The 27,524-nt window shown below is 40.7% G+C and overlaps 1 long non-coding RNA gene across 2 annotated transcripts; it reads left to right on the top strand.

The window, feature by feature from the left end:
- The first annotated feature begins 2,672 nt into the window (after positions 1-2,672).
- On the top strand, positions 2,673-26,848 carry LOC132126516 (uncharacterized). Of its 2 annotated transcripts, none has more exons than XR_009427406.1 (3): positions 2,673-3,480; positions 6,065-6,278; positions 26,290-26,848. It is a non-coding gene; the product is annotated as an uncharacterized LOC132126516 (long non-coding RNA). The 2 variants fall into 2 exon arrangements; XR_009427407.1 differs by lacking the exon at positions 26,290-26,848 and adding an exon at positions 13,976-14,653.
- Positions 26,849-27,524: the final 676 nt, after the last annotated feature.

Below are 27,524 nucleotides of genomic sequence, written 5' to 3'. Positions count from 1 at the left end.
CCCTCAAACCAGTTCAAACTTTAATTTAAACCTAGGACTGTGAGGAGAGGTTAAATATGAGATGCCACCAATGTGAGAAAATGAACGAGAATATAAAAATTGAACAAAAAAAAAAAATAGAGGAAAATTAAAACAAAACCTTCTCACGGTTGGAATCCAAGTTGGACTTTTCAGTGCCACATGTCCAAATATTGTACTCCTTTTCCATCCGAGAGAAAAGTAATTGGGTTAATACTGTGTGTGTGTGTGTGTGTGTGTGTGTGCAGAGGCGTCGTGCCCATTCAAAGTGAGGGGGCACGTGCCCCCTCAGATTTCTGAGCCAAGTGGATTTTAAATGCAGCTTCCAAACGAAAAAAAAAAAATTGCAGAATAATATTTTTTATATATTTGATACAATCACATCGGTAAGATCATTCAGTGCACAGCATCAGCTGCTAAATTCAAATCTGCGTTCGCTGGCTAGCGCTGAGCCAGAGACAGACGCGTTCGTACAACGCTTCATGATAACCAATCAGAAACTATTCTGTTGCGCTTATGGATGCAATGGCCAATGAGAGACGTCCAGAAGAGTCATCACTGAAACGCGGTGTTTTGTTCACTTGCTCGCTGACTAAATTATTTAGCGAATTCTCTCATCAGAAACAACAAAAAGTGCAGATGTGCGTACGAATGTAAGTAAGATATTCGTTTCATAATGTAAAGTGCTTCAGTGATTTTAATGGGAGTTTTTGAGAGTGCCTGAACTCTGGCTAGACTGAATGAAAATGTTTTTTGATAATGTAAATGTTCTTTACTCTATGTAAAATGAAAGTGTTAAAATAAGTATCTTACAATATTGTTATTAAAATTTACATTAGATGCAAATTCTGTCGTATTAAAAATATTTTATGGCATGATATGGCACTTAAAAAGTCAGGTTTTTATGTGTAGTTAATAGATTACACTACATTTCCATATATTGATCAAATAACAATCTATAAAGGTGCAAAACGCGTTTACCTACACATATTTGAGAAACGAGATATTTCCTGATATATTAAGCATGTTTGGAATTGTTTTGAATAAAAAGGAAAAAAAAAAATAATAAAAAAAATAAGCCTATATCAGTTATACAGTGCTTTCGTAGAATGACTTATACTCCAACCCCCCCCCCCCCCAAATGTGCCCCCTCAAAAATCATGAATGCATGACGCCCCTGTGTGTGTGTGTGTGTGTAAATATATATATAGTGTTGTTGGGAAGGTTACTTTGGATATGTAATAGATTACAGATTACGTAGTATAACTATTTCAATGACTTTATTAAAGTAATGTAACTGATTACATTTGATTACTTTTTAATTAGTTTTTGATTACTTTTCTTTATTTCTAATGAATGTTTTCAACTGTTAATCATTTTGAAACATTTAAACCAGGCAGGGAGAACAAAAGTACTCAACACTGATTACTGTCAGACTTTCAAAACCCTTCATTACTTGAATTAAGATTAAAACAATTTAATTTTAAAGCACAGCCACCACAAGACATTAGCACTGCCTTTTACTTTTAGATCATTCTGAGGTTGAATACAGATTTAATATCATATTAAGAAATCATTTAAAATTATGTATTTATTTATAGATAAATATATATATATATATATTTATATATATATATATATATATATATATATATATATATATATATATATATATATTTCCCAAACCAACCAGACAGCTGTCGAATGGTCTAGCTTTATGGTTGTCAGCGAAGTATAGTGCTTATCAAGAAAGTGAGCAACATCGGGACTCCCACACGTTGGACTTGGACAGCCAAAATTACTTTAGACATCTGTAAGGATATGATGTGAACTTAAAAAAAAGTAATAATTTAGTACATATGTAGTCAGACAAACAATCCCTGACAAGTGAATACTTCATATAATTCCCTACGTCCAGCAATCAGTCAGAATCAAAGCAGCTGCTTTGGCTCAGAGTACCAGCGTTGTTCTAATCAACACCATTTACCATGATCTTGGCAGCTCTGCTGAAGGCAGAGGCAGCACATGGTGCAACCGAGCAGTGGCGCGGCCCCCAAGTCTTAGACAGTCATTAGCAATAATGCTTATTATGTTAGAGTTCCTGGTTGGTCGCCAGCTATGTTAAAAGTTTTATGTATCCTTGAATTAACCAAGGGGCCAAGCTGAGATGTATATTAAAGAAGCAATTTCACACAAGCAAGTGTGCTGAGGTACTGAATACTCAGAAAAACAACATGATTAGGCATGAAAAATTGACTTTAAACAACATTCAAATGAGTTAACATTGATTACCTTGCATTTTAGACATTTCATTTTTTTCTTAAAATGAAAATGGTTCCAAAGGAAACCAAAGCATTAAGCATTGCAGGCCCTTTGTCTGGTTAGAAATCTAAATAAAAGATATTAAGATTTGTTTTAAAACAACTACTGTATATTTGATCTTACTGAACGTAATTTTTTCCCACTGTATTTTTAACTTGTTAATGCTTAAAACAAGAACAAATCTGGGAAAAAATAGTGTGATAATTTTTTTCCCTTAAATTTCCTATTCTTTACATGCAGCTGAAAGCAATGAGAGATAACAACCAAATCACACTGCACTGCTCATATAGTCAGGTCTAGATGCAATCGAAGTGATACAAACAGTGAATCATCCTGGGGTTGTTGTACTAACTGAACATATCAGATTAGAAGACTGAAACTAACTCGTTTATAATTCTTATATATTCATAAAGCCATTCTGAGTGTTTTGGGCTGTACAATACGATTATATCAGGGCAGGAAAACCCCTAGTTGAATATCTGGCTTAATCTTCTTTTGGCCTTGCTCGTTCTCCCAAAAATCTTCTTTTAACAATGCAATTGAGGAAGCGGAAGCACACCAAAAGTGGTTAAATGTGGTCTGGCTTGCCAGTGCACGGGCTGTTATGGACTTCCTCTGCAAAGTATTTCATTTTGGACACAGTCCCTTTCTAAACACAGCGCACCTGGGACAACAGCTTTGGTTCCAGACACAGTGTTAATCAGCAGCAATGCATGCCTGCCAGCGGCTCGTATATACAATTAATATTATGCCCTGACTTTTAACAGCCGATATTGCGGCTCTTATGAAAACAGAATACCGCAGAGTGCCACGACTCCAGCGTTTAGCCGAAGCAGAATGACAGCATTTTTACAGAAATCTTCTTGATTGCTGAAAGGATCTCAAAGAATTTGGAGGGAAAGTGGCAAAGAAAAATATTTAAGCAGCCCTAATGCATTCTTTCATGAGCTGTGGTGTGTCCATTGCCTGGGCAATAAGACAAAACATACCCTGCAGAATCCGACGGTTGTCTCATTGGGAAGACAAGTCATTTTCACATGAAGGTATCCATGACTAGGCCGTCTTAGTGTTTGACATTCCAGTATTGATTCCACTCTGAGGGTGTGGAGGGGATTTCCGCCGTAATCTCCAGTGAAAGAGGTAAGTTGGAACGTCTTATCTAACACCTATTTAGTCTGCCATTTACAACGACACAAGTTGACACATGGTAAATATTCCTTTCTTTTTTTCTTCAAGCATCACTCGAAATCACTAGATCTGCAGCTCAGAGGGCAAATCCACCTCATTTGTATTTTGAAACAGATATTGGCAACAATCTGATAACCCTCTAGATGATTATGACTGTATAGCTCTTAGGGGGGTTTTACATAAACAGAATAATGCAAAATGCTAGTGACTAATAGCCTATCAGAGACATGCACTCCAGCAGCATTCGAGAGAGGTCAGCCGTAGTCATTAAGTTAATGTTCGTCCACAGTTTGGGCTAAACACAGCACCTTTTATGGAATTATCATAATTAGTCTAACCATTAGCCTTAATGGGGAGTAATGGCCAGTTAGATGTTATTTGGTAAAACAACACGCCAGAGGCCGAAGGTGTTTTATTACGTCTCTATATTAAGCGCGTTCTGGAAGGTAGAAAATGTTTCCAGATCGAGGGCAAAGCTGGCTTTGTGCTAATTCAGTTTCCACATCAAGCAAAGGAAGGACCACCCACTGAGAAAGTCCGACTTGGCAAGTCTGTATGCTGTGACTCAGTTGAAGTTTCTGTGAATGTGATTGGACTTTTATGAGAAGCGCAACCTCACTTGATAATGAAGCGTTTTCCTTTTTGTTGGCATCGCCAGCGCTCTGATCTAGTTGATTAATTCAGCACAGTCCATAGTAGTCCTGATAAAACCTTGTATGAAACCACAACAAAAACCCTTCCCCTGAAAATCAGTGTCAACTGTTTATCAAAATAGCATGATGTATTGCCTGGGAAAACCATAACCTCTGGCATTGCTGCGTACAACAATCATTTCTTTTTTCTTTTTTTAATGTGGGTTGTTTTATTCGCCGTTGCTCATTCCTTCGCTGCCCCTCTAATTGCATGTTTGCATTTCATTCCCTTTGGGTTAGCCCATAGAAAAGCTTTTGAACGACGAGGAGAACATGGCATCAGAAGGTAACTCTCATTCCAGTGGATGGGATAGAGCTTGTTAATCAAATGCTTTCCAGATCACACTTGAACTGGAGTAATTACTCTTTCTGAAGGAGCCGCTGCACACAAAGGCTTTAGTAAACATGTTCAATAACTGCTTTAATTGGCGCACAGGTCGGCTAACAACCAGCTATTTGGTGTTCGAGATTGAAGAAAAGTGTGAAATATGAATGAAAAATCACTGGGTCTTCTGTCGGAGAGATTTATGATACATTTATCAGCTCGTTTTATGCCACAGTTGGTGTTTAAGTTTGGTCATGGGCCATTTGCTCCACACAAGCACCATCTTTCTTTATTTGACTGCACGGTGTCAGCCCTTGGAAGACATTTCCACAGCAAGAGTGCAGTTTCAAAAGCCCTGTCCTCCCCTTAGATAAACCTACTCTGGAGATGATGAATAAGGATCTAATTGCATTTCAGCTACATATTTCCTACCAAAATGACTTTATTGTACAATGTTATTGAGGTTAGGGGGTCACAGATCTATTTCTGTTGCTCTTGACTTGTAGACACAGAACTTTCAAAACTGTTCAGTTCTGCAGGTAAATTACTCAAAAAGAGGGTGATAAAACACAAGAAAACAAAGACAGCTGGCAGAAAGGCTTGTGAATTTTTTCTTTTTTTTTAATTTTCTGTAAATTTCCTTAAAAAGTATGAGCTAGGTGAAATAGTAGTAACGTGATTAAACATAATTTATGATAGTATTATTAAAATGTAAAAATTATATTGGTTTTATAAAAAAAAAAAATATATATATTATTTTTATATTAAAAAAAAAAATTAAAAGTTAAGCGGAAAATGCAACTACTATATCAGATTAACACACTGTGGTCTGGAACATATTTAACTGACAAAACAAAATCTAATCAAGGCTTACTGACAGACTACACTGATAACATAAAAAAATAACCAATTAGGCCTAGACAACGACATATTATCTGCTGTGCCGAAGGTATGACAACAACATATTTAGTTTATTTTCTTGGTTCACTTTTCCTTAACATCTAACATGTTCTAACTTATTTATATTTTCACACACATGAGAAAACTTGAGCTGAGGAGCATGCAGATGTTTAAAGTCAGACATGAAGTCTTTTGTGATTGTCAGAATGCTTAATTTACCATGACTGAAGTTTCTACAACCTTTCCATGGCATTTTTAGACCATTTAAGGTATGGTACGAAAAGCAGCTTTGATTTTCAAAAGGTGAGGTGCAATGTTTTTTTTTTTCTTTTTTTTACCTTTTTAACTGCCTCATTACTTACATTGTATACTTTCTAAATAATTACCTCACTGTACAGCCTTTTGAAGCTCAATGGCTTGTACTTTATCTTTAACTCTGAGTTTAGACAAGAACGTGTCAGTGGTGCTGGTGATTAAGCATCGTGTCACCTTCATGGTGTTGAGAAAATGTGTTTGAAAAAGGCTTTGTGTAAAATAGTTGCTTTCTGATCAACGAGTTCTGCTCTGTTTCCTAATAAAGCTTTGAAACGCACTTGCGGTCTATCCTTTATCCCTGCAGGTGCGTGCCGTGCGCTGGAAACACACTCACAGGCTAATTCGAGGCAAAGTAAAGCTCTCATCTGGGATTGGTAAGAGTCTCTCCAAGCACCCCAAAGACTTCCAGCTCATTCTTGATTGCACATGGCAGCCTCTGACCTGTACCGAAGGCACCCGCTGCCATGGAAGATTGATGATTATCGATGCAGAAACCCTTTGCTAATTCAGCGTACAAGGTTAGTATGCTTTCTTCAATGAGCCAGGCAGATAGCTGGCTAAATGTTTTAACCTCATCTGTGAGTAGCGATGCCATCAGTGATTTTCTCGAATAGAGAGAAATACTGGAGGACAAGGAGAGGTTACGGCCTTCAGAGTCACAAAAGGACAAAGAGTCAAGCAAAATTACATTCTCATCGATTCAGATATTTTCCCCATGTGAATATAGCAAATATACCTTAACAGCATTCTCATCGAGAAAGTGAAAAACAGCTTTAGCATGCTTTTTAGATGAAATAAATCACCTGTTATGAAATCTGTTCCATGTTAAGGAATGGAATAAACAATGACAATGAATTTGGATTAACAGTGCTGTAGAAAATGATTGGCCTGCAATATATTTGGCTTTGTTTTTTAGCACATAACTTATCGTGGTACCTGCGATTCCTCATCTCAACACCTTTTTAGAGCTGTTTCTTGTTCTTGAGGGTGGATAAAGCAAGTGTGAGTGACATTGTACTTGCTGTTGTGGTTCTGTCAGTAAATTCAGTTCCTCTACAGCAGTGCTTCACAAGATTTTTCGTATTATTTCCTTTCAACACCCATAAGAGATTATTTCCATTCTCATAGTATCACTAAGTACTATAATTCATTTTATTTAAGGCATAATTATCACAGTGATTCACTTTTGATTAAAACTGTTAATACTGTGGGCGATAAACAGGCTCACCGAGTAGCTTCATCTGTCTTTTAAAAGACATATGAGCTTCTCTAATTACAAGTTTTGACAGTTCAGAGGACAGTCTTTGAGAAACATTCGCTGAGAGAGACCCAATGGCAAATTTATCTATAAATTAAATCCAGATGGGACGTTTAACAAGAGTCATTTGCAGTCTTGGTGTTGTGGAATTTAATTAGCATCGAGGCTCAGCTAGTATGAAATATCTCCCACAGGTCATACGACTCAAATCTACACATATCAGCAAATCTTAAGCATGATATTTAATTTGGTTTCAGCTTTTTAAAAAAAGATGACAAAAATCATTAGATTATTCCTGAAGAATTATGTCAGCCTAGCCCTAGTTTTTTTCGTAATTTCTGTTTTTCTAGGTTTGAAATGAATTATTTAGACAGAAAACTATTTAAACAAACTAGCAGAATGTTAATTTATCCGTACACTAATAATTTTTTATGTATTATTTTTATGTATTATGAAGAAACCCGAATCAACAACATTTTCATATTCACCTAGATTAATGAATGCTGTAAAGAATTGCTGCCCGTTGTCATGATACGTAATGTGTTATGTGTTACCACTTTAAATGTTTTCTTTTTGTCTTAATTGAGCTGTATTCATTCACACCAACCCTCAGGTTTATTTACAGCCTGGATTTTCTGTACTGTTAAATATTTTAAAATGATTCCGGAGTACAGTCATTTTTGCCAGGAGCTCTTGGCACAACATTCCTTCTTCAAACATCTTACAGCTGCCAGACACAGCGCAGGTTTAAAGTGTAAATTGGTTTCTATGACATGCCGGTAATGTAATTCCTGTAATGCAACTCTTATGAATGTGTAGTCTTCATTGACTAGGCCAGATCCAGCCATACCAAAATGACTGTGTTAGATGAGTGAGCAGCCCTCATTCCACCGCTGTATTGCTGAGCTCCTGCGGGTTCATTTATTGCCGAGCACTTGTAAACTTTCACATAAAAACTCTCAGTGAATTTCTGTTGTGTACGTTAAGTGAAGTTTGCTATTTATCACTGCTCAGGATGCAGCCAGGCAGATGTGCAGTTTAGGCAACGCTGCCAAATCTTTCAAAGACATGATTTCATTGCTTACAGGGCTCTTTGGATCCTGATTGATTAATGCCATCCAGCGGCCTAACATGTCCTAACGGAGTGCAACAGTTCCTTCCCATTTTTTACTTTTTAGTTTTTAGTTTTAAAGTGTTTTCTTTAATGAGTTATAAGCCGTAAACCATACCAATCCACTACAAAGTGAATTACAACATTATACATTTTGATTTACAGAAAACAAAAATTGAAATTGGGCAAAAACGCAAAAGTACAAGATTGTGTACTTTATACAGCTTTATTGAGGGAATGTACTGCATTCCCATGAAGCATTATGAATTATATAAATCTACTGACTTTATTTATATGACCAATATAGTTTGTTTATTGCAATATACATTTATATGTAGTTGGAAGACTAGTAAATGAGAGGGTGGTTGTTAATTAAGGTGACATTTGGTTTTAATTTGCTTGTTTTGATTCTTTGATTGCTGGATTTTTTCTTTTTTCAGAATCATGGGTAATGTAGTTTTTCACCAGAAATTCTGCTGAATTAAATAAATTTATTTCAAAACAAATAGACTGATGCTAGTGTCAACAAAACCATATACCATTGATTAACAACCTTGTAGCTCACAGTAGGTCTTTTTTAAAAGCTATCATAAAAAAAATCATCATCATCAAAACAAACAAACAAAAAACATCTTTGATACAGACGCAGCTTTTATTATAGTTATTAATTGAAGTGAAGATCACATCAGAGGATTTCAGCATAAAAATGACTGTAATGTTGTAATGTTCGTCTCATTAATAGAAGGTTTGTTTTTCTTAATGAAGATTATACAGGTAAAAATTCAGCTTAAATCAGTATTTAATGTTGACATATTAATTTATTTGGTGAGTTTCCTCCACTCCAAGTCTGGGTTTTAGGCTTTAGTGAACTAGAATGATTAGTGACTGTTGCTGTAGAGTATAATGGCATCATATGAGCTGCCCGGAAACAAGTCTTTGGTTACACCTCTTCATTTGCAATCAAATTTGAAATTGTTAATTAATGGATTGATTGCTCTCAAAGTGAAAATTAATAAGTAATAGAGATGGAAACATGCTCTATATTTTATTCCTATGTTACACTACAACCCATAATGAAGAACAGGCAACATTGGAGGGAATCCTTATTCAAGCTTTGGAAAAGCGGATGCTCTTGATTCTCAATGGCAAATGGCAAGGCTGTTGTGAATCGAAACACACTTTTTGAATGTTACGTGGACACTGTATTTATTGCATCGAGAACTTAATGATTCATGTCAAAAGGATTAGCCCTTAAAATCTCAGTTAAACAAAGCCCTGGCACGCTGTGTATTTCAACATTAATCACTCACACGTGAGCGTAATTTTTCATGGTCGATGTCCCAAACAGGCTCTAAACAGCAGATCGTGTTTGTATATTCTAGCAAAATATCGGGCAACCTTGGCTTTCAGTTGGCCGGTGGTCACGTTTGGTTAGGTACAGGAAAAACCTGGAAATGTACTGTAAGTCCAAGCATATTTTGACACTTGAGACACTAACTGGAGCCATTACAAGCCGAGCTGTATAGCAAAGTTTAGTGCCTCATACTTCTTTAATGAAAGGGGTGTAATAACTTTTGCAGGCCGTTTTTTGTTACACACCATACTGGAAACAAATTATATGCTCTCCCACATTTTATGCGACGCTATGCAAATACCTTGTGTACTTGCTGCCTGGGTAACAAATTGCCATATCATGTGTTACAATTACTTCTTCAGCCCAGCAAGCCAATACATCTTTCCAATGAAATGATTTGAAAGCTATGAATTATGGCCATATTTCAGTCTAAAAGAAACAAACCACTAATTGCGATGTGGCCTCTTGGTAATTTTCAAGAAAGAGCCCAGAAAGCACTCCAGCATTGGAGGGGGGAAATCGCTTACTTCTGCTCCTGCTTTATTTTGGTTTCGAATAAAAGACACTACTAATTTGGTGTAGGCTCGACCTTTGGCCCCCTGCCTCTCCTCTCAAGGGAACTCTCCAATCAGCCCACAGCCTCTCTGTTTTTCCCGCCGATCCATCCCTCGCTACCAAACGGACTGGAGACCGCCTTTCCGAAATGTTTCTGCTAATTCCCATTTCCTCTATAATCACAAGCTTTCATGTGAGTGGCTCTGTGAGTCGGTGCGTGGGGGAGGTGGTGATTACTCCAGGGTCCCGAGCATTAACCTCACCAGGTGTCACTGGATGGGCTGTTTACTTCTGTGATTAATGAATGAACTAAAAGTCTTCTTACCCCCCCAGCATCATGCTCATTTTTAAACAAGGAGCGTGCCACTGAATCAATTGGGAGAGCTCGGACAAGCCTGTGCCGTATCAGGCTACAGAGGCAGACCTGTCAAACCGCTGCACTCTTTGTATTAGTTTGGCAGCTCGTTGGGAGGTGGCGAGGTAGAGGTGCAGTAAAGGTGAACCAGCAAGCGCATTGTGATAATGTTTTCTTTTGGGCCAGAGACGACACAATAGTGACTTTGCGACTGATGCAACAAGAACGAAAGCTCATTTCCAGCGTTAAAGAAATTTAAACTAGCATCCATCACAACGCTTGTTGAAATGAAAAGAGTCACGGTCCAATACACGGGAGTTACAGCTGGACTTTTATTAGGCCTAAATTTTGGTACAAAAAAAAGTTCATAAAAACGTATGGTAGACGAAGCCAATCACACAGTTGGATCTGTCGAATATTCTAATTGCACGTGGCATATTGAAAAACTGACTTAAATGGTTTTAAATTTGATGTAACAGAGCGAGTTTGAGAAAGCTGGTAATGTTGGATTTACAGTGTGCAAAAAGTGACATACAGAGCCCACAATTAAATGAGCATGACTGTAATGACCTCCCTAGACACCGCAGTTCAAATAATGTGTGTAACCTCGACAAGGACACGTCATTTGCTGTTGGCCTTATGACTGTTTTTACTGCCAAACGGACACAGAGTAAAAAAAATAAGCTGGGCACAGTAAATTACCTAATAAGTGGAAAATATGTCCTCAGTACCATTTTTCCCAAAGGAAAGTATCCCTTTTTCTAATGCAATGTTCAGTACGTTCTGTGAATTTTGTTCACAAGATTTTTGTAGTCACCAAAAAAATAAACAAATAATAATTAAATGACATACCTACAGTATATGTACATTAACAGTCAAACAATTGGACACACTTGACAGAAATTATGTTTCAGGCTTAAATGTTTTAAATGATTTCTGTATATACTGAATATGCACTCTGCTATTCAAAAGTTCGGGGCTGTGAAGAGTTATTTTTATTCATACTTTCTTTCTCTCTCTCTCTCTCTCTCTCTTTTTATCAAAGGTGCATTAAATTGATCAAAACTGAAAGTATAATGTTAAAATATCAAATAATTTCTTTCTTTTTTTCCCTCAAATAAATTATGTTCTTTTGAACTTTTAATATTAATAATAAAAAAAATCCCTAAATAAATGTATAGCCTAAATGTTTTCACAAAAAATATTGAACAGCACAGCTGTTTTCAAATAACAAAAATAAGTTTATTTTTTGAGCAGAAAATCAGGATATTAGATTACTGAAGGATCATGTGACAGAGTAAAGTAATGACTGCTAAAAATTCACCATTGCCATTACAGGAATAACTTACATTTTAAAATATATTCAAATGAAAAAAGGGGTATTTTGAATTGTAGTAATATTTTCACAAGAGACTTTCAAACACATTCAAATATAGAGATACAGGTAAATAAACTGACCTAGAAAGTGAAAGAAAAACATCCAACAAGTGTTCAGGAATAAACATTAAGGTTGTTCAGATTGGCGACTTCAAAGTTGCTAAAATTTAAGATTTTTTTTTTTTTGCTTGGTTTGGTTGAGTACATATTTCCCATAATTTTATTTTGTGATATTTAATAATTTTGTTGACTTTATTCTAAACTGTGGGAAATAGTAATGATAAAAAGTATGTGTTAAGAAAAATGGTTCTAAACAGTACCAGAAAAGGGTTCTTCAGCTTGTAACAATAGTAGAACCCTTTCTGGTGCTAAACAAGATCCCTTTTAGGGTTCCATAAAGAACCATGCTTTGAAAGTGCTATATATACCTTAAAGGTGCTATAAATAACCTTTTTTAAGACAGTTTATTTTCATTAATATTAGTATATTAATACTATTTAAATAAATGATTTGTTACTATTGTTTTTTTACCCCTTTATCTGCCTGGTTTTATAATATCTTATAGCGTATACTTAGGTTTCCATAAAAACAACAACAACAGCATGTCAATTAAGCATTTTTATTTTATTTTAATGACATGTGAAATTGTTGGAAATATGACAGTGATCTAACAACTGTTATTAGCAGAATACAACTGACACTGACTGTAAATAAATATTTAAAGAAGTAAAACAAAGATAGAAACAGAAAATGAAACAAATGAAGATCAAGTTCCAGTGAAATACAGTATTTTCAAGTCCATCATTATGTGTATTTTGAACTCGGCAGTTTCTCTCTGCAGATGATGAGGTTGCAGGATGTGACAGCATCTGAAATACACAATTGAGTTTAGAGTTACAATGTGCCTCCTTTCAATGGTTTATGTAAAAACAATTATGTTTATGAAGGCTAAAATTAGTATGTGAGCTCTTCACAATGTTATGTATATTCATAAACCTAAGCAAAAATGTCAGTGCTCTTAACAACAGTTGACAGTTGACATTGAACATGAATAAATGCATAATAAAAAATAAAAACCAAAAATAGGTTTGAAGACTAAATTCCAGTTGAATAGATTCACAATCCTTCAGCCGTACACAATGTTAAAAGAAACAATAGATATAAAGTCACGGGATAGCTTTAATATTTTTTTGCGTTAACCCAAGTAATAATTACATTACATTAAATAATTTAGCAGACACTTTTATCCAAAGCGACTTACAAATGGGGTAATAGAAGCAATCAAAATAAAAAAGAGCAACAATATATACGTGTTGTGAGAAGTCTCGGTTAGTCTGACGCAGTACACATAGCAAGGTTTTTTTATTAATTAATTTTTTATAATAAATAAATAAAAAGTAGATATAAAATAAATAGAATAGATAGAGCTAGTGTTAAATAAATAAAAACAATTCTAACAATATGTATTATAAATTCAATGTCTCTGTTACTTTGTGTAGAAGAGGAGAGAAGTATCTGCTGAACAGAGCTGCTCACACTTACATCTGACCAAAAAACTAAAACGAGAAGAAAACATGTTTGTTCGGAAACCAGTTACAATTTGAAAGTTAAATTTGTATTTAAATTAAAGAAAGAAATCTTTACCTGTTGAGAGTGTGTTGACAGTCTGTGTAGTTGGATCACTGAGCTCCAGAAACTCAGTAATAAGGAGCTTTGTTACAGATTTAAAAAACAAAAGGGGCGGGAATAAAGAACCTAAACTCTAACACAAAGAACCAGTTCAGCATAAAAGGTTTCTTCAGGATGCTATGGTTCTAAATAGAACTGTTACTACATGTAAAGAACCTTTAAAGAACCATCTGTGTTTACTTCTGACTGAAAGTGTAAAATGTAATAACTTTTACAGAATTTTGGCACCGTCAGTAAATATTTCCTTCTGTCTAGCCTTCTAAACACACACAAACTAGCTAAATACTTGTCATGCAGAAAGCAGGCTGTATTTCATTACCAATAGTGTGCAAGGCATACCAATAGTGTGCAAGGCATACAGAGGAGCGCTAAAGTACAATAAGGCATTCATTTTAATTGGAATGATGTACCGTGGTGCATTAAAAGCTTAACTCTTCACCATTTCCTGCACGCACAGTTGTGAAATTATTAGTCTTGTACTCTGCCTGAAAGCACTAAAGACATTTTTGCCATCAGCATTCGTCGGCAGCGTTAATCCGCTTCCTATGGAGAAGGCCGAGGGGGTGTGTGAAAGCAGGCTGTGTGTCATCCCTTCAGCTCTGACAGAGTTCCTGGAAGGAAAGGTGAGGAAAGGTTGTGTACACAGGTGATTACTTAATCATGGTATCCTCTGTGAGAGAGGGCCAACAAAAGGTCATGTCACTCCAGCAACAAAGCTCAATGTACCCTCGTAACTACTCTGCTCAAACAACACTATGCCAGAGACCTCACCTAATAAAGGAGTGGTTACACGTGTTTTGATAGCTAAGCTCATCTCAACTGAGAACCCTCCTAAAACATGCCCATGGTTTGAATATTGCATGAATTAAGACTGCAATTGCTGACATGGTTTGACTTGAGAGTCCCTTTTGGTTTGGCGTACTACTTTCATGTTTTTTGCACTTAGTAACTTCCTCTTAGATGGACTTTTGCATGTGACTGATGGCCTTCAGTTGTTGCTCTCCGTGGCTCGGCAGTCCACCCTCTCTGTGAGCCCCGACGAATCTCTACATTGTGACTGTGCGACTAAACAAACATGAAGTGGCTCTTCAGAGCTTTAAGGACTTAAGAGATTCTTAGATTTGAAAGACGGAGTGAGAATAGATTGAAATGTTTTTGGACTACATTACATTTAACTTTTTTATTATTATTATTTTTAAGCGTGCACTCATTAATGCTTTGTTTATGTTGCAGTAGTCAATGTGGTAATCATTTAGGCTGATGACATGCATAGCGACATGAATGCAGCATTGTGCTAAAGCTACTGTTTTAAGTTATCCATGCAATTATTTTTATAAATGTATTAAAGTACATTTAGACCACATCTGAAATGGCATACTTCTCCACTATATAAAACACTATGTGAACAAACTACTATGTCTAAATTCACAGTATTCATAAAACAGTAGGCAAAATGTCCCCAGTTGACTTATTATTTCCGGCAAGGTGTGAATCTAACACTGTTTTACATTCATACTACATAGAACATATATTTTTAATGGTCAATAAGTAATTACTTATATAAAAGATGTAACAACTCCGAGATTATAAGAGAGCACCTCTAACAGAAAGCACTCTGTAATATTTATTCCATTTAACCTTAATCTGATACAAGCAGGTTATGACTTGGGTTGTGTAAAAGGAAACTAATCATCAAATTTTAGAAACTCGAGGGATTTGGAATGACATTGGCATTTGCCTAACAGCTATCAAAGGCAAGAACAGCTATTAGTGCAGTTTCTAAAATTACTCTCACACGACACTCTCATTTGCCAAGAGGCATTTAGCCCCATCACTGTGTAATGGAACACATCATTTAGGAAAGTACTGTCATTTGCCGCATGATATCCTGTCAAGTATATGCTTCAATTTAGAAAAGCTCCTGTCCTCTTGGGCAGGAAGCAGATTGTTGCATAATGCCCTTTCCAGATGTCTTGTAATATTGCAACATCCCTGCAATTAAAGTCATCATACAGTTCACAATGCACACATCGCCAGCCTCGGCGAGTAACTAACTAAAAGCAATGCTGCTAGCTCCTTTTTTTCAGTAGTTTGAGAGTAGCTAAGTTCTTTTAAAAATAGCATAGCTTTTCTAGTAACAAGCTGCTCTTTCCAATGACTGGTGGTGTATCATAAATGCTACATTGCTGTATTTGTTATTGTATTTCATGCACTGATTTGCAACCAGAGCAAACTGAGGTAATAATCAAAGATGCTCTCCCAAAATGTGTACTTACTCTCTCTCATATATAGCTTTGGGAAGTTAAATTTATTGGTTCGTTCAGAGAGTTATTTAAGTCTAGATTGGAAAGATTTAAATAAACAAGTTATTCATCAAGTCCCCCTCCCCCCTTTTTGTTAAATTACTGTTTATCACAGAGTTTTTAGTTTCTTTTTGTTTTCTTTTCTTTTTTTTATTGCTGTCTAATGGTGCAACCCTCATTTCCCAAATTGTTTTGTGCCAGTAATTAGTGCTTTGATTTGATTTTAATTGCAAAAACAATAAATAATCATTTGAGTTTTTTTTTTTTAAATAGCCACTCCTTATATATACCTTTTCAGTCAGCTAGCTTAAAGGGATAGTTCACCCAAAAATGAAAATTTGCTGTTCTCTTACGAGAGCTCTCTCGTACTGCGTCTTAGCTAAGACGCTACGGGAAAAGTCTCTTTTCACGAAATACTGAAGCAAAAAATTATCCTTAATTTTGTATTTTTGTAAAGCGCATTTGCAGCAGTACACAGCCATAGGCCAGACGGCTCGTTCGCTCATTGGCTTGTTCTGCGGCAACTGCACAGCCTATCGAGCGCGGGCTGATGCAACATCAGACCAATAAGGGCGCTTCGCGCCCTTCTTGCCACTTCCCGCCGAAACGGGTGTGGCCCAACCTATAAAAGGAGCTCGAAAAGGCTGACTCACCTGATTTTTCATCTCTTCAGCGAAGCTCACGCATCGCTGGATCACGGAGGAAGCAAGCGCCGTCTGAGAAAGCACATCAGCAGGACGAGCCATTCTGAAGCTGCTGGCATCGCCGCCTTCCATTGCCGTTCCTGCTGCGCTATCCGGCGCCTATATCCTTTCAATCCTGTTATATACAAGCTGTTCTTTATGTGTGTGTGTGTGTTCGCCCTGCGACACACACTCGTAAAAGAGCTCGCGTCTTTTTTAAGATGCCTTCCTGCGGCTCGTCAGAGCCCCACTCAGCGAGGGAGACCGGTACGTCATCTGTGTCTCCTGCCTGGGTGAAGATCATGCAGCGCTCGCTCGCTGACGGCGGATGCCCCCACTGCGAGCTGTTGCCATGGTGACTCTGAGGACTCGCCTGGCCTTTTTCTCTGAGCCTGCATTCTCCGCTGCGCTGAGGCGCCGTAAAAGCATCGCTTCCAGCGGATTCCGGAACCGTCTTCAGCTCAACCGAGCTCGCCGGTTCGCCCTGCTTCACCGGCCCCCCCCTGCATCGCTTCCCGGTGGGCAGCGCCCGCTGTTTGCCGGCGCGTCGTCCGAGGAAGTCGATCTCAGGGCCGCGTCGGGGGAAGAGGACACGCGCTCTCTGCTGGCTTCGGGCAGTGATGGCTGGGCGAGCTCCGAGGATCTCGCGCCTTCTGCTCAGAAGCCCAGCAGACGAGCTGACATCGAGAAGGAGCCGGGGCGAATGCTCGTGTTGGCCGCGATGTGTCTCGGCCGCGAGTGGTTGCACCAGCGCCCCCCCCTCTCGTTCCCGGCTGGATGGTATTTCCCTTTCGGATGAGCGTACTTCTCAAAGCCCGCCTCATTTCTTCCTGAGCTTCACGAAGAGGTGGCGAAGGCTTGGAACGCTCCATATTCAGCACGAACTCGTTCGTCTGTCTCACTAGCATTCTCCACACTGATGATGCTAAAAACAGGAACTACCACTCACTTCCGCCGGTGGAACAGGCGATAGCGACGCACCTTTGTCCGCCCTCTGCTGGACGGCGGCAAAAGCGGTGTTGCCATCTAAAGCCTCCTGTGTGACGCTGCGTCGGCACTACTAACGATGGCTGCTTCATCGAAGCGCAGGTGTACGAGTTCCGCTGTGGCCGAGCTCTCACCCAAGCGCGCCGCTGTTTCAGTTCCAGGAATTGTGACTGTCTCAGCGTTTTCTGCAATGCGCAAGCCTGCACAGTTGCCCGCTTGCCTGCACACAAAAGCCGTTATCACAACAGCTTCAGCAACGCAGCTCGAGACCCCCGTTCTCGCTCTACTGGCCGTCGCCCCGCGCCGCGGGGACCGCGGCAGAGGATTACGGTGAGGCCGGGAGCCCCGAAGCCATCCTGGGAAAGCCATCTACGCATGCTGCATGACGCTGCGTCGGCACTACACACGATGGCTGCTTCATCGAAGCGCCGGTGTACGAGTTCCGCTGCGGCCGGGCTGTCACCGAAGCGCGCCGCTGTTTCAGTTTCCAGAGATTGTGACTGTTTCAGCGTTGTTTGCAATGCGCAAGCCTGTACGGTTGCCCGCTTGCCTGCACACGAAAACCGTTATCACGGCTACCCAGATATTTCCCGAAAAAGGTGTAATTTCTGGTGTCCCGGCCACGGCCGATGGTGCTATAAATGTAGTGACGATGCCCACTGCTCAGTGCCCATCTCCGCATATAAGCACAGCCCTTCACACAGGGCTCGCGCCTATAAAAGCGACTCAAGTCGATCACGCGCACTACATAGTAGACGTGCCCACTCCTCAGTGCCCACAATCACTATGTCACACGCGTCATGTGGTTTCTGTAAAAACGAAACCCGTGCACGTTCGTCCGGCCACGGCCGATGGTGCTATAAATGTAGTGACGATGCCCACTCCTCAGTGCCCATCTCCACATGTAAGCATAGCCCTGCACACAGGGCCTGCGCCCATAATGTCGACTCAAGTCGGTCGCGCACACTGCATAGTAAACGTGCCCACCCCTCAGTGCCCACAATTACTATGTCACACACGTCATGTGGTTTCTGTAAAAACGAAACCCGTGCATGCTCGTCCGGCCACGGCCGATGGTGCTATAAATGCAGTGACGATGCCCACTACCCAGTGCCCATCTCCACATGTAAGCACAGCCCTGCACACAGGGCTAGCGCACATAAGATCGACACAGATCGGTCGAGCGCGCCGCATAGTAAACGTGCCCACTTCCCAGTGCCCACATACACTATGTCACATACGGCGCGGGGCTTCTGTAAAAATGAGACCCGTGCACGTACATTCTGCACAGGCAGACAGCGAGTTGAAAGTGGTAAAAGTGCACACATGCAGCCCACGGTTACTCGCAGATATATCGAGTCCCACGGGACCCGCTCAGCCTCCCTCCAGTCGGTTAAGCGCCGGAACGGGGTCGAGGAAGAGCGATCTGCCCGCTGTGATCAGCGCGCTCCCCGCCTCAGATGCGCAGCACACTCGAGCGCCGCCGTTGCCCAGTCAACAGAGCGCGTTTCGCATCCAGCCCTTAGCCATTCATGCAGATGCATGGTCAGTGCTTCCAGGGGTTTCGGATTGGGTGCTAGGCATTATAAAGAGAGGCTACTCGCTACAGTTTTCTCGACGCCCACCGTGCTTTTCAGCGCGCGTCGAAACTACGGTCAAAACAGAAGTAGCACACATACTTCGGGCCGAAATATCAAAACTGTTGAGCAAAGGGGCTGTAGAGCCTGTGTCTCAAAGCGAGGGGGGGCTGTACAGCAGATACTTTCTGGTGCCCAAGAGAGACGGGGGTCTCCGGCCCATACTGGATCTAAGACAGCTGAACGGGCATTGATGAAACACAGTTTCAAAATGTTCACGACCAGGAAGCTCCTCACGCAGATTCGAAGAGGGGACTGGTTCATGTCAATAGATCTGAAGGACGCGTATTTTCAAATACAGATAGCGTCAAACCACAGGCGATATTTGAGATTCGCCTTCGAGGGCCAGGCATACCAGTTTGCAGTCCTGCCATTCGGCTTGTCCGTAGCTCCTCGTACGCTTACGAGGTGCATGGATGCAGCGCTCGCTCCTCTTAGACTCAGAGGCACACGAGTGCTGAATTATTTGGACGACTGGCTGGTTCTGGCCCGGTCATGAGCGGAGCTCATGGACCACAGAGCCGTTTTACTCGATCACCTCGAGAAGCTCGGCCTCAGTGTCAATTGGGTGAAGAGTTCGCTGAACCCCAGTCAGACGATCCTGTTTCTGGGTATAGTTCTGAACTCGTGTTCCATGACGGCGCGGCTGTCACCACAGCGCGCGATGGGCATTCAGCGTGCAGCGAGTTCTTTCCGCTGTGGCGCGACTGTGTCGCTCAAACACTGTCAAAAGATGCTGGGTTTCATGGCCTCAGCATCTCCGGTTCTGCGGCTGGGCCTGCTCCGCATGCGCCCCCTGCAGTTCTGGCTGAAGGCTCGGGTGCCGCGCAGAGCGTGGGCGTCTGGCCGGCTGCATTTCAAGGTCGATCAGAGCTGTGTTGCGGCTCTAGCACCTTGGACAGCGAACGGCTGGTACCGATCAGGTGTAAGCCTGGGGACTTCCCCGAGTGTGAAAATGGTGTCGACGGACGCCTCCACTTCGGGATGGGGAGCGCTGCTCGAAGGCAGACCGTCCTTTGGCCTATGGTCAGAACGGGAAAAGCTCCATCATATCAACTGCCTGGAAATGCTGGCAGTGGAGAATGCGCTGACGCGCTTTTGTCCCCATATCAAGGATCACCACGTCGTAGTCCGTTCGGACAACATGTCCGTGGTGTCCTACATAAATCGCCAGGGCGGTCTCGGGTCCCGAAACCTGTACAGGCTGACGGAACGCCTCCTGATTTGGGCTCAACGCAACGTGCGCTCGCTGAGAGCGGTGCATGTGCCTGGACTGCAGAATCTGGGTCCAGACAGGCTGTCCAGAGGCAATGTCCCTACGGGAGAATGGTCTCTACACCCGCAAACAGTTCGGCTGTTGTGGGAGAGATTTGGCATGGCGGAGGTGGACCTCTTTGCGTCCCACGGAAACGCTCACTGCCCCACATTCTTTTCCAAGAACGAAAGCGCGCTGTCACGGAAATGGCCGTGCTGCCCGCTTTATGCGTTCCCTCCCGTCTCCCTCCTTCCGCAGGTGATAGAACGGGTGAGAGAAACGAGATGTTCAATACTGCTTGTGGCACCTCTTTGGAAGAACCATCCATGGTTCCCAGATTTGATGCAATTAGCAGATGTCGCCCCATGGCCGGTACCGTTGAGGAGAGATCTCCTCTCGCAGGCCAGGGGCTCGATTTGGCACCCTCGACCGGAGTTGTGGTCCCTCCATGTATGGGCACTCAACGGTTACCCGCTGATCTCGCAGGGGGAGTGCTAAATACCATCACTCAGGCTAGAGCTCCGTCGACACGACGTCTGTATGCCTCGAAGTGGTCGGTGTTCTCCAGCTGGTGCACAGCTCGAGGTTATTCACCCCTTAGTTGTGAGGTGACGGAGGTCCTCTCCTTCCTACAGGAGCTGTTGGATAAGGGCAGAGCCCCATCCACGCTCAAAGTTTATGTGGCGGCCATCGCGGCGTTTTCTGAAACGGCGTCCGGTCAGTCAATAGGAAGGAACGATTTAGTCATCCGGTTCCTCAGAGGAGCTAGGAGGCTGAATCCTCCCAGACATCCGTCAGTCCCTATGTGGGACCTCGCGGCGGTTTTGGAGGCCTTGAAGGGTCCCCCTTTTGAGCCTATCCAATCGGTTAGCCTTCAGCATCTGTCGTTCAAGACAGTATTCTTGTTGGCTCTCGCTTCTGTGAAGCGTGTGGGTGATTTGCACGCGCTCTCGGTGAGCCAGTCGTGCTTGGAGTTTGGGCCCAATGACTCAAGGGTCATACTCAAACCTAGGCACGGTTATGTGCCGAAATCCCTCAACACACCGTTTCGGGCTCAGGTTATTGCCCTGTCTGCCCTGCCGGTGTCAGGGGAGGATGGAGACTCGAGTCTTCTTTGCCCTGTCAGGGTTTTAAGAGCTTATGTGTCTCGCTCTGCTGCCTCTCGGCAGACGGAGCAGCTATTTGTCTCGTTCGGTGGACGTTCCAAAGGAATGGCTGTTTCGAGACAGACTCTATCCAGATGGATAGTTGACGCCATAGCGTTAGCTTACGCTTCCAGGGGCCTTCAGTGCCCGTTGGGCGTCAGAGCACACTCCACAAGAGGCGTCGCCTCGTCGTGGGCGTGGTCTACTGGGATCTCCTTGCAGGATATATGTATGGCGGCGGGTTGGGCCTCGCCGTCTACATTTATCAGGTTCTATAACCTGGAGGTTCCCGCCTTGCAAGCAAGGCTGCTGTCGGTATAGAAGAATCAGGGCCCTGAGGGGAATTCTGAATTCATGAGCGCTAGGCGCTGCCGACTGTTATATGGGCAGTATTGCGTAAGACCCGCATTGCCACATTGGTCAGGCCTTGCCTCGGCTGTGTGATGTCATATTGCCGCATCTACGGATGCTGCTAGATATGGGACGGAGGGTTTTTCCCCCTTTTTTCTGTCCCGGACTCTCTGTGAGTCCCTCAGGTGACTGTGCACTGTAAATCCTGGGCGTTGCTTCAGGTTTATCGGTGTGTGATCCCTGCGCGCACGGCGTTTTACATCGGGTTCCCGTAGCGTCTTAGCTAAGACGCAGTACGAGAGAGCTCTCGTAAGAGAACGTACTCGGTTACTAAACGTAACCTCGGTTCTCTCTAGAAGAGCGAACGAGTACTGCGTTCTCTGCCGTGCGTACGATTCACTCTGGTTCGCTTCGGCGATGAAATAAATCAGGTGAGTCAGCCTTTTCGAGCTCCTTTTATAGGTTGGGCCACACCCGTTTCGGCGGGAAGTGGCAAGAAGGGCGCGAAGCGCCCTTATTGGTCTGATGTTGCATCAGCCCGCGCTCGATAGGCTGTGCAGTTGCCGCAGAACAAGCCAATGAGCGAACGAGCCGTCTCGCCTATGGCTGTGTACTGCTGCAAATGCGCTTTACAAAAATACAAAATTAAGGATAATTTTTTGCTTCAGTATTTCGTGAAAAGAGACTTTTCCCGTAGCGTCTTAGCTAAGACGCAGTACTCGTTCGCTCTTCTAGAGAGAACCGAGGTTACGTTTAGTAACCGAGTACGTTTTTTTCTGCTTACCCCCAAGGCATCCAAGATTTAGGTGACTTTGTTTCTTCAGTAGAACACAAAACAACATTTTTAACACAAACCGTTGCAGTCTGTCAGAGGTATAAAAAAAACAAAACAATATAAATGCTGTTCAGTTTCTTGCACAGACTGATCGTTTTGTGTCTTGTACATCAATGTATCGTCATAAGCTGCAGGGTTTAATTTGGTTTTGTTTGTGTATGGTTTTATTTAGTTTTATTATATGTTTAGCCATGATTCCCATCCAGTTCCATTATAAGACTGACAGACTGCAACGGTTTGAGTTAAAAATCTCAGTTTGTGTTCTACTGAAGAAACAAAATCACCTACATCTTGGATGCCCTGGGGGTAATCAGATAAACATCAAACATTTCATTTTTGGGTGAACTATCCCTTTAAGTGTCTAATATTATTAATATACAATAATAGTAAATATTAAGATTCTGAACTAGCTTTTTTCTATTTTCAGTTTTAATGTAAATTTTACTGTGTAAATATAGTTTTTGCTGTTGTCATTTTATTTTCATAACTTTATATTCTTTTTATTTTAATTTTAGTAGTAGTTTTAGTAGTTCACATCTTAAAATTATTTTAGTTGCATTTTTTTTTTAGCTTTATTTACCTAAAAATAGTTTAGTTACCAATAATAATGCTATTTGACTGTAAATGACATTATTTCATTAGCTTGTAGTTTAACAAACTACTGTTTAAAAACAGTTCCCCCAACACCACCGCCACCCCACAGTATTTTCTGTATATCTTCATTGTTTTTTTGTTTTTTTTTTTTGTATGCAATGATTTATGCATTTCTCAATGCAAACCACTTTTCCAGAACTACAAGTCAAGGCACAGGTCTATCACTCACACATACTCTGCAGCTTTTACAATTACATCACTGTTCACCACAAGCCATTTAGACACTCGTTGACAAACTGGCTTGCATCACCTTTTATTTTGGAGCTCTTAATGGATTATGCTATAACTGTGCCATTCAGTTTTTCAACAGTCTTTATGAGATGGCTTTCGCTTGTCTGTTTTTCTTCCTCACTGATGTTAACTCATTCGCTCGCAGCAGCTGTTTTGAGGATCATCTGTCAAAACAAAAGGGAGCGTTTCGTCAGGGAGATGGAGGGAGGATAGAGACTGTGTTGTGACTGCCACAGGTGGGGAACCTGACAAGAGGAATAATGAAAAGTCCCCATCTGCATCTCAGGGCCTGTCACTCTGGAATGCCGCAAAGAAATTTTCTCAAACAGGAAAGGATAAGATGGAACATGCTTTAGTGCTACGGTTTACGGGCTAATCATGGCCGGATGACTGATCTGATGTTAATGAAAGACAAACAAAGCATTTGTTTGTGGAGTAATTAAAACAGCAAGGCTACAAGATGAGAGTATAATAGTGACAGTTGGGAATTGCCGTAATGTGTCAGGTGTTAACAGGTACAGGGAATAAAGAATAGGAATGCACTTGAGAGGATTTAATTAGGCTGTTAAAGTCAGGGCAGGAGTTGAGGAAGAGGGCATATAGCTTTTAGAGGCCTTTGAATGGCAACTCTAATATCATTTGCCACATCAGTTCATGCTATTCATAATGTTTACCAGTGCTTGCAGTGTGCTACAAAAAGATGACTGAGGCGTAAAGTATGTCTTTTCAGACTTGTAGATTATTTACAATTGCTTAAAATGTAGGGCATGATTTACAGTAAGTGTGAAAATATGTTGTTTGAAGAGCAAGTAGTCATGATGTGGCTCATTTATTTTAAATATCCAATAAAACTGGTGTAATTCACTTCACATTTATTTGTCTAGCACTTTTCAAAGGAGCTGTAAAGAAATTTGAAGTTTACAGTTTACAGGTTAATTTGTTATTAGAGGTGTCCATATGGTAAACATGTATGATGTCGGCTAATTCACACTAGAAAATAAATATTTGACACATTTTTGCAATGAGAACATGGAGAAAAATACAGTATATGTGTTAAACTGCAAACTTAAAGAACTACAGGTCTATATGAACAACATTCTCGAAAGCGCTAACAATATTTTGTAAGTTTTCAAGATTACCCTTGATGTACAACTTATGTAGAAAGAAGCCTTGCACTGCAGGGACAGTCTACTGTAGAAGCAACCTCATGTTAAGTGCCTTACACAAAGGCAAATGATGGTAGCTCATGACTTAACCCTTCTGTGGTTTAAAATTGTGAATACAAATAAGTCATGACTGGTTTCTCATGCTCTGCTTGTTTTTAAAAGGCCTAAGTCACTGATTACTCAGAGGTCAAAGAGAATAGAATGAACTTGTGAAAAGTCTTCTGAATGCTATCTGTTAAACCATTAGTAAGACAAGACAATTATCAAAGATGATCTCTGATATTCAAGTGTGGTTACCTACTTGACTATTTAAATGTATCTAAATAAAAATAAACACTTTTGAATTTACATAATGGCTAAAAGATTACTAACAGGGTTTTCCAAATTCTCTGTGATTTTTTGTAATGCTGTATCACAGTCAACATCACTCTAATACGTTATGCCTGATTAAACAGTGTGTCATTTTCCCCTGTTTTCTTTAGCGCGGGTAATACGACTGCATGTGTTTGAAATCTTTTTTTTATTTTGACTTTGATAAATTTTGACAAATGTGTTACTGAAAGGTACGAAGTTTGACAAATGACACCATGAAAATCCAACTAAAGTACATGATGCAGAACGAAACTTGAATGGCCCTTTAATAGTCTGAGGTGTGATGTTTCACTCAATTTGAATAAACATTAACTCTGTGAACATACAAAGAAAAATATGTCCATAAAACAACATCACTTTGTATTTCAGACAGCTTTTGAAATGACTCTTGTAGTGATTGTCTTTGTTTTGTTGGCCTGAGACACAATGCATATGACTTCCATTCCGCCGTGGGCACAAAGCCCAAGATATCATCAAAAATGTTCACACTTCTCTCAACTGAACGTCATTTTGAGCAGTGTAAGGGGCATATTTCATTCCTGTTTTAAAGTCTGAACACTAAACCCAAAACACACTCGCCCATTTTTCCATGCACGCACTAACAGCCCCAAAAGTGACTCTATAATGAGATGTTGTTTGACATGCATGCAACATTTGTGCAAGCCATTTGGCATGTTGCAGAAAAAGAGCCAGAGTGGGTGAAAGAAAAGAGAGAGGGAAAGAGAAAGGCTGTCATGTGAACTCTGTCTCAAAGCAAGCCCATCGCTACACTGACTGTAATAATAGAGAGGAAATTGAGCATTAAATACAAATCAACGGTTATTAATTTCAGCGTGACAGAAGAAGGGCGCAAAGGTTGAGCCTTTCAGCACTCCAGCGCATGCAATTGCTGTTACTTCACCTCTGTATCTCTGAAAGGAGGGGCTGCGTCACTGCAGTGTGGGGCACGTTGAGGAGGACACAGAGGAGTCATCTCTCTGTGTTTGGGTTTCGTTAAGATTCATGCTCTGATTCCATTTGATGTGAAGATGATTTATGGTTAAAAGACTTATCAACAGGCAACATACTATTATTATCTGTTTATCTTCATATATATATATATGTATTTTAGTTTTTTATATTTAAACACATTTATATATTTTTGTATATGTAATGTAATGGAGTGTTTCTTTTATTGGTTTGTTTTGGTACTGATGATTATGTTTTTGTAGGAACCACCTTCTTAGGGCGAAAAAAAAATACCCAGCCATGTTGAAGTGGGAGTTGAATTATACACAAAAGTTCTTTTAAGTCAGCGATCAATCAGAGTCTCTAGCTGCAACTGCACATTATCAAGTACCGGGTCCTCAGTATCATGCCAGTCTCTGAGAACTTACAGAGAATGATGGGACTGATCAGACATAGTGCTGGGAGGCCTTGACCTTTGTCTCCATGGAGGAAGTTGCGCTTGATCCAAGTGTTTTCCAGCACCTGCAAAATGTCAACCTGTTTAGATTTGAAGCAGAGACACTGATAGGACCATCTGGACCTTCACTCATGACATGCAGCCACAGTCCGTGTTCACGGCAAGCCCACTCAGAAAATGGATCAGCCAAAACCTCATTTGTTACTTTTTGACTAGCACAAGGTGAAAGACCCACTCAAAAAAAAAGAAAAAGAAAAGGCAATTGCTATCAGGCTTAATCTTCAGTTGATTGTCTAAAAAACATTAACACATTCTTGACTCCTACTCTCATGTGGTAAAACGCCTTCAGTAAAAGTGTTTTTTTAGTTGTTGATTTTTTATCAATTGCATTTCATTCCTACTTTTATGCTCTAAATTTGTTCCTAGACTCTTAAAAATTAAGGCTTGTCATAGTGATGCCATGGAAGAACCATTCTGAAAAATCTTTCAGTGAACACTTCTTACAAAGAACAATTTTTCTTGGTGTGAAGGACATTTTAATAATCTGAAGAAACTTTTGTGTAATGGAAATGTTCCATGGATGTTAAATGCTCTTTGTGTAAAAGCCAATGAAGAACTTTTAGAACATATAGCTGCAATATGTTAACACCGTTTTGTGGAACATATCACAACCCTTCTGAAAGCACGCACATCTGCGGTAGGTCCTCTATGTCTCTTAATGAAATGGTGACAAATTTCTCTGACTTTCCATCGTCTTGGTTTCAGTGCAGTATGTCATTAACAGTTTCCATAACTTTGACCCCTATGAGAAAATACTATGTTAAACAATTCAGCAATTATACTTTTTTAACAGTCATAACTTATGTGCATCTACTTGAGAGGGCTTTTTTCCATCTGTCCATTTTATATTAGTCGTCCTGTCAGCTTCGGTGAATGGCGTTACACCTTTCCACTGGCAGAAGCAAATGAAAAAAGGGTGTGAAAAAGCAAGTCAATGGACCTGACTTCACTCTTGAAATTCGGTATGACTGAAACTGCCAA

Source organism: Carassius carassius, chromosome 44 (genome assembly GCF_963082965.1).
Source record: "Carassius carassius chromosome 44, fCarCar2.1, whole genome shotgun sequence".
Lineage (NCBI taxonomy): Eukaryota > Metazoa > Chordata > Actinopteri > Cypriniformes > Cyprinidae > Carassius > Carassius carassius.
This window is presented reverse-complemented; position numbering and strand designations above follow the sequence as displayed.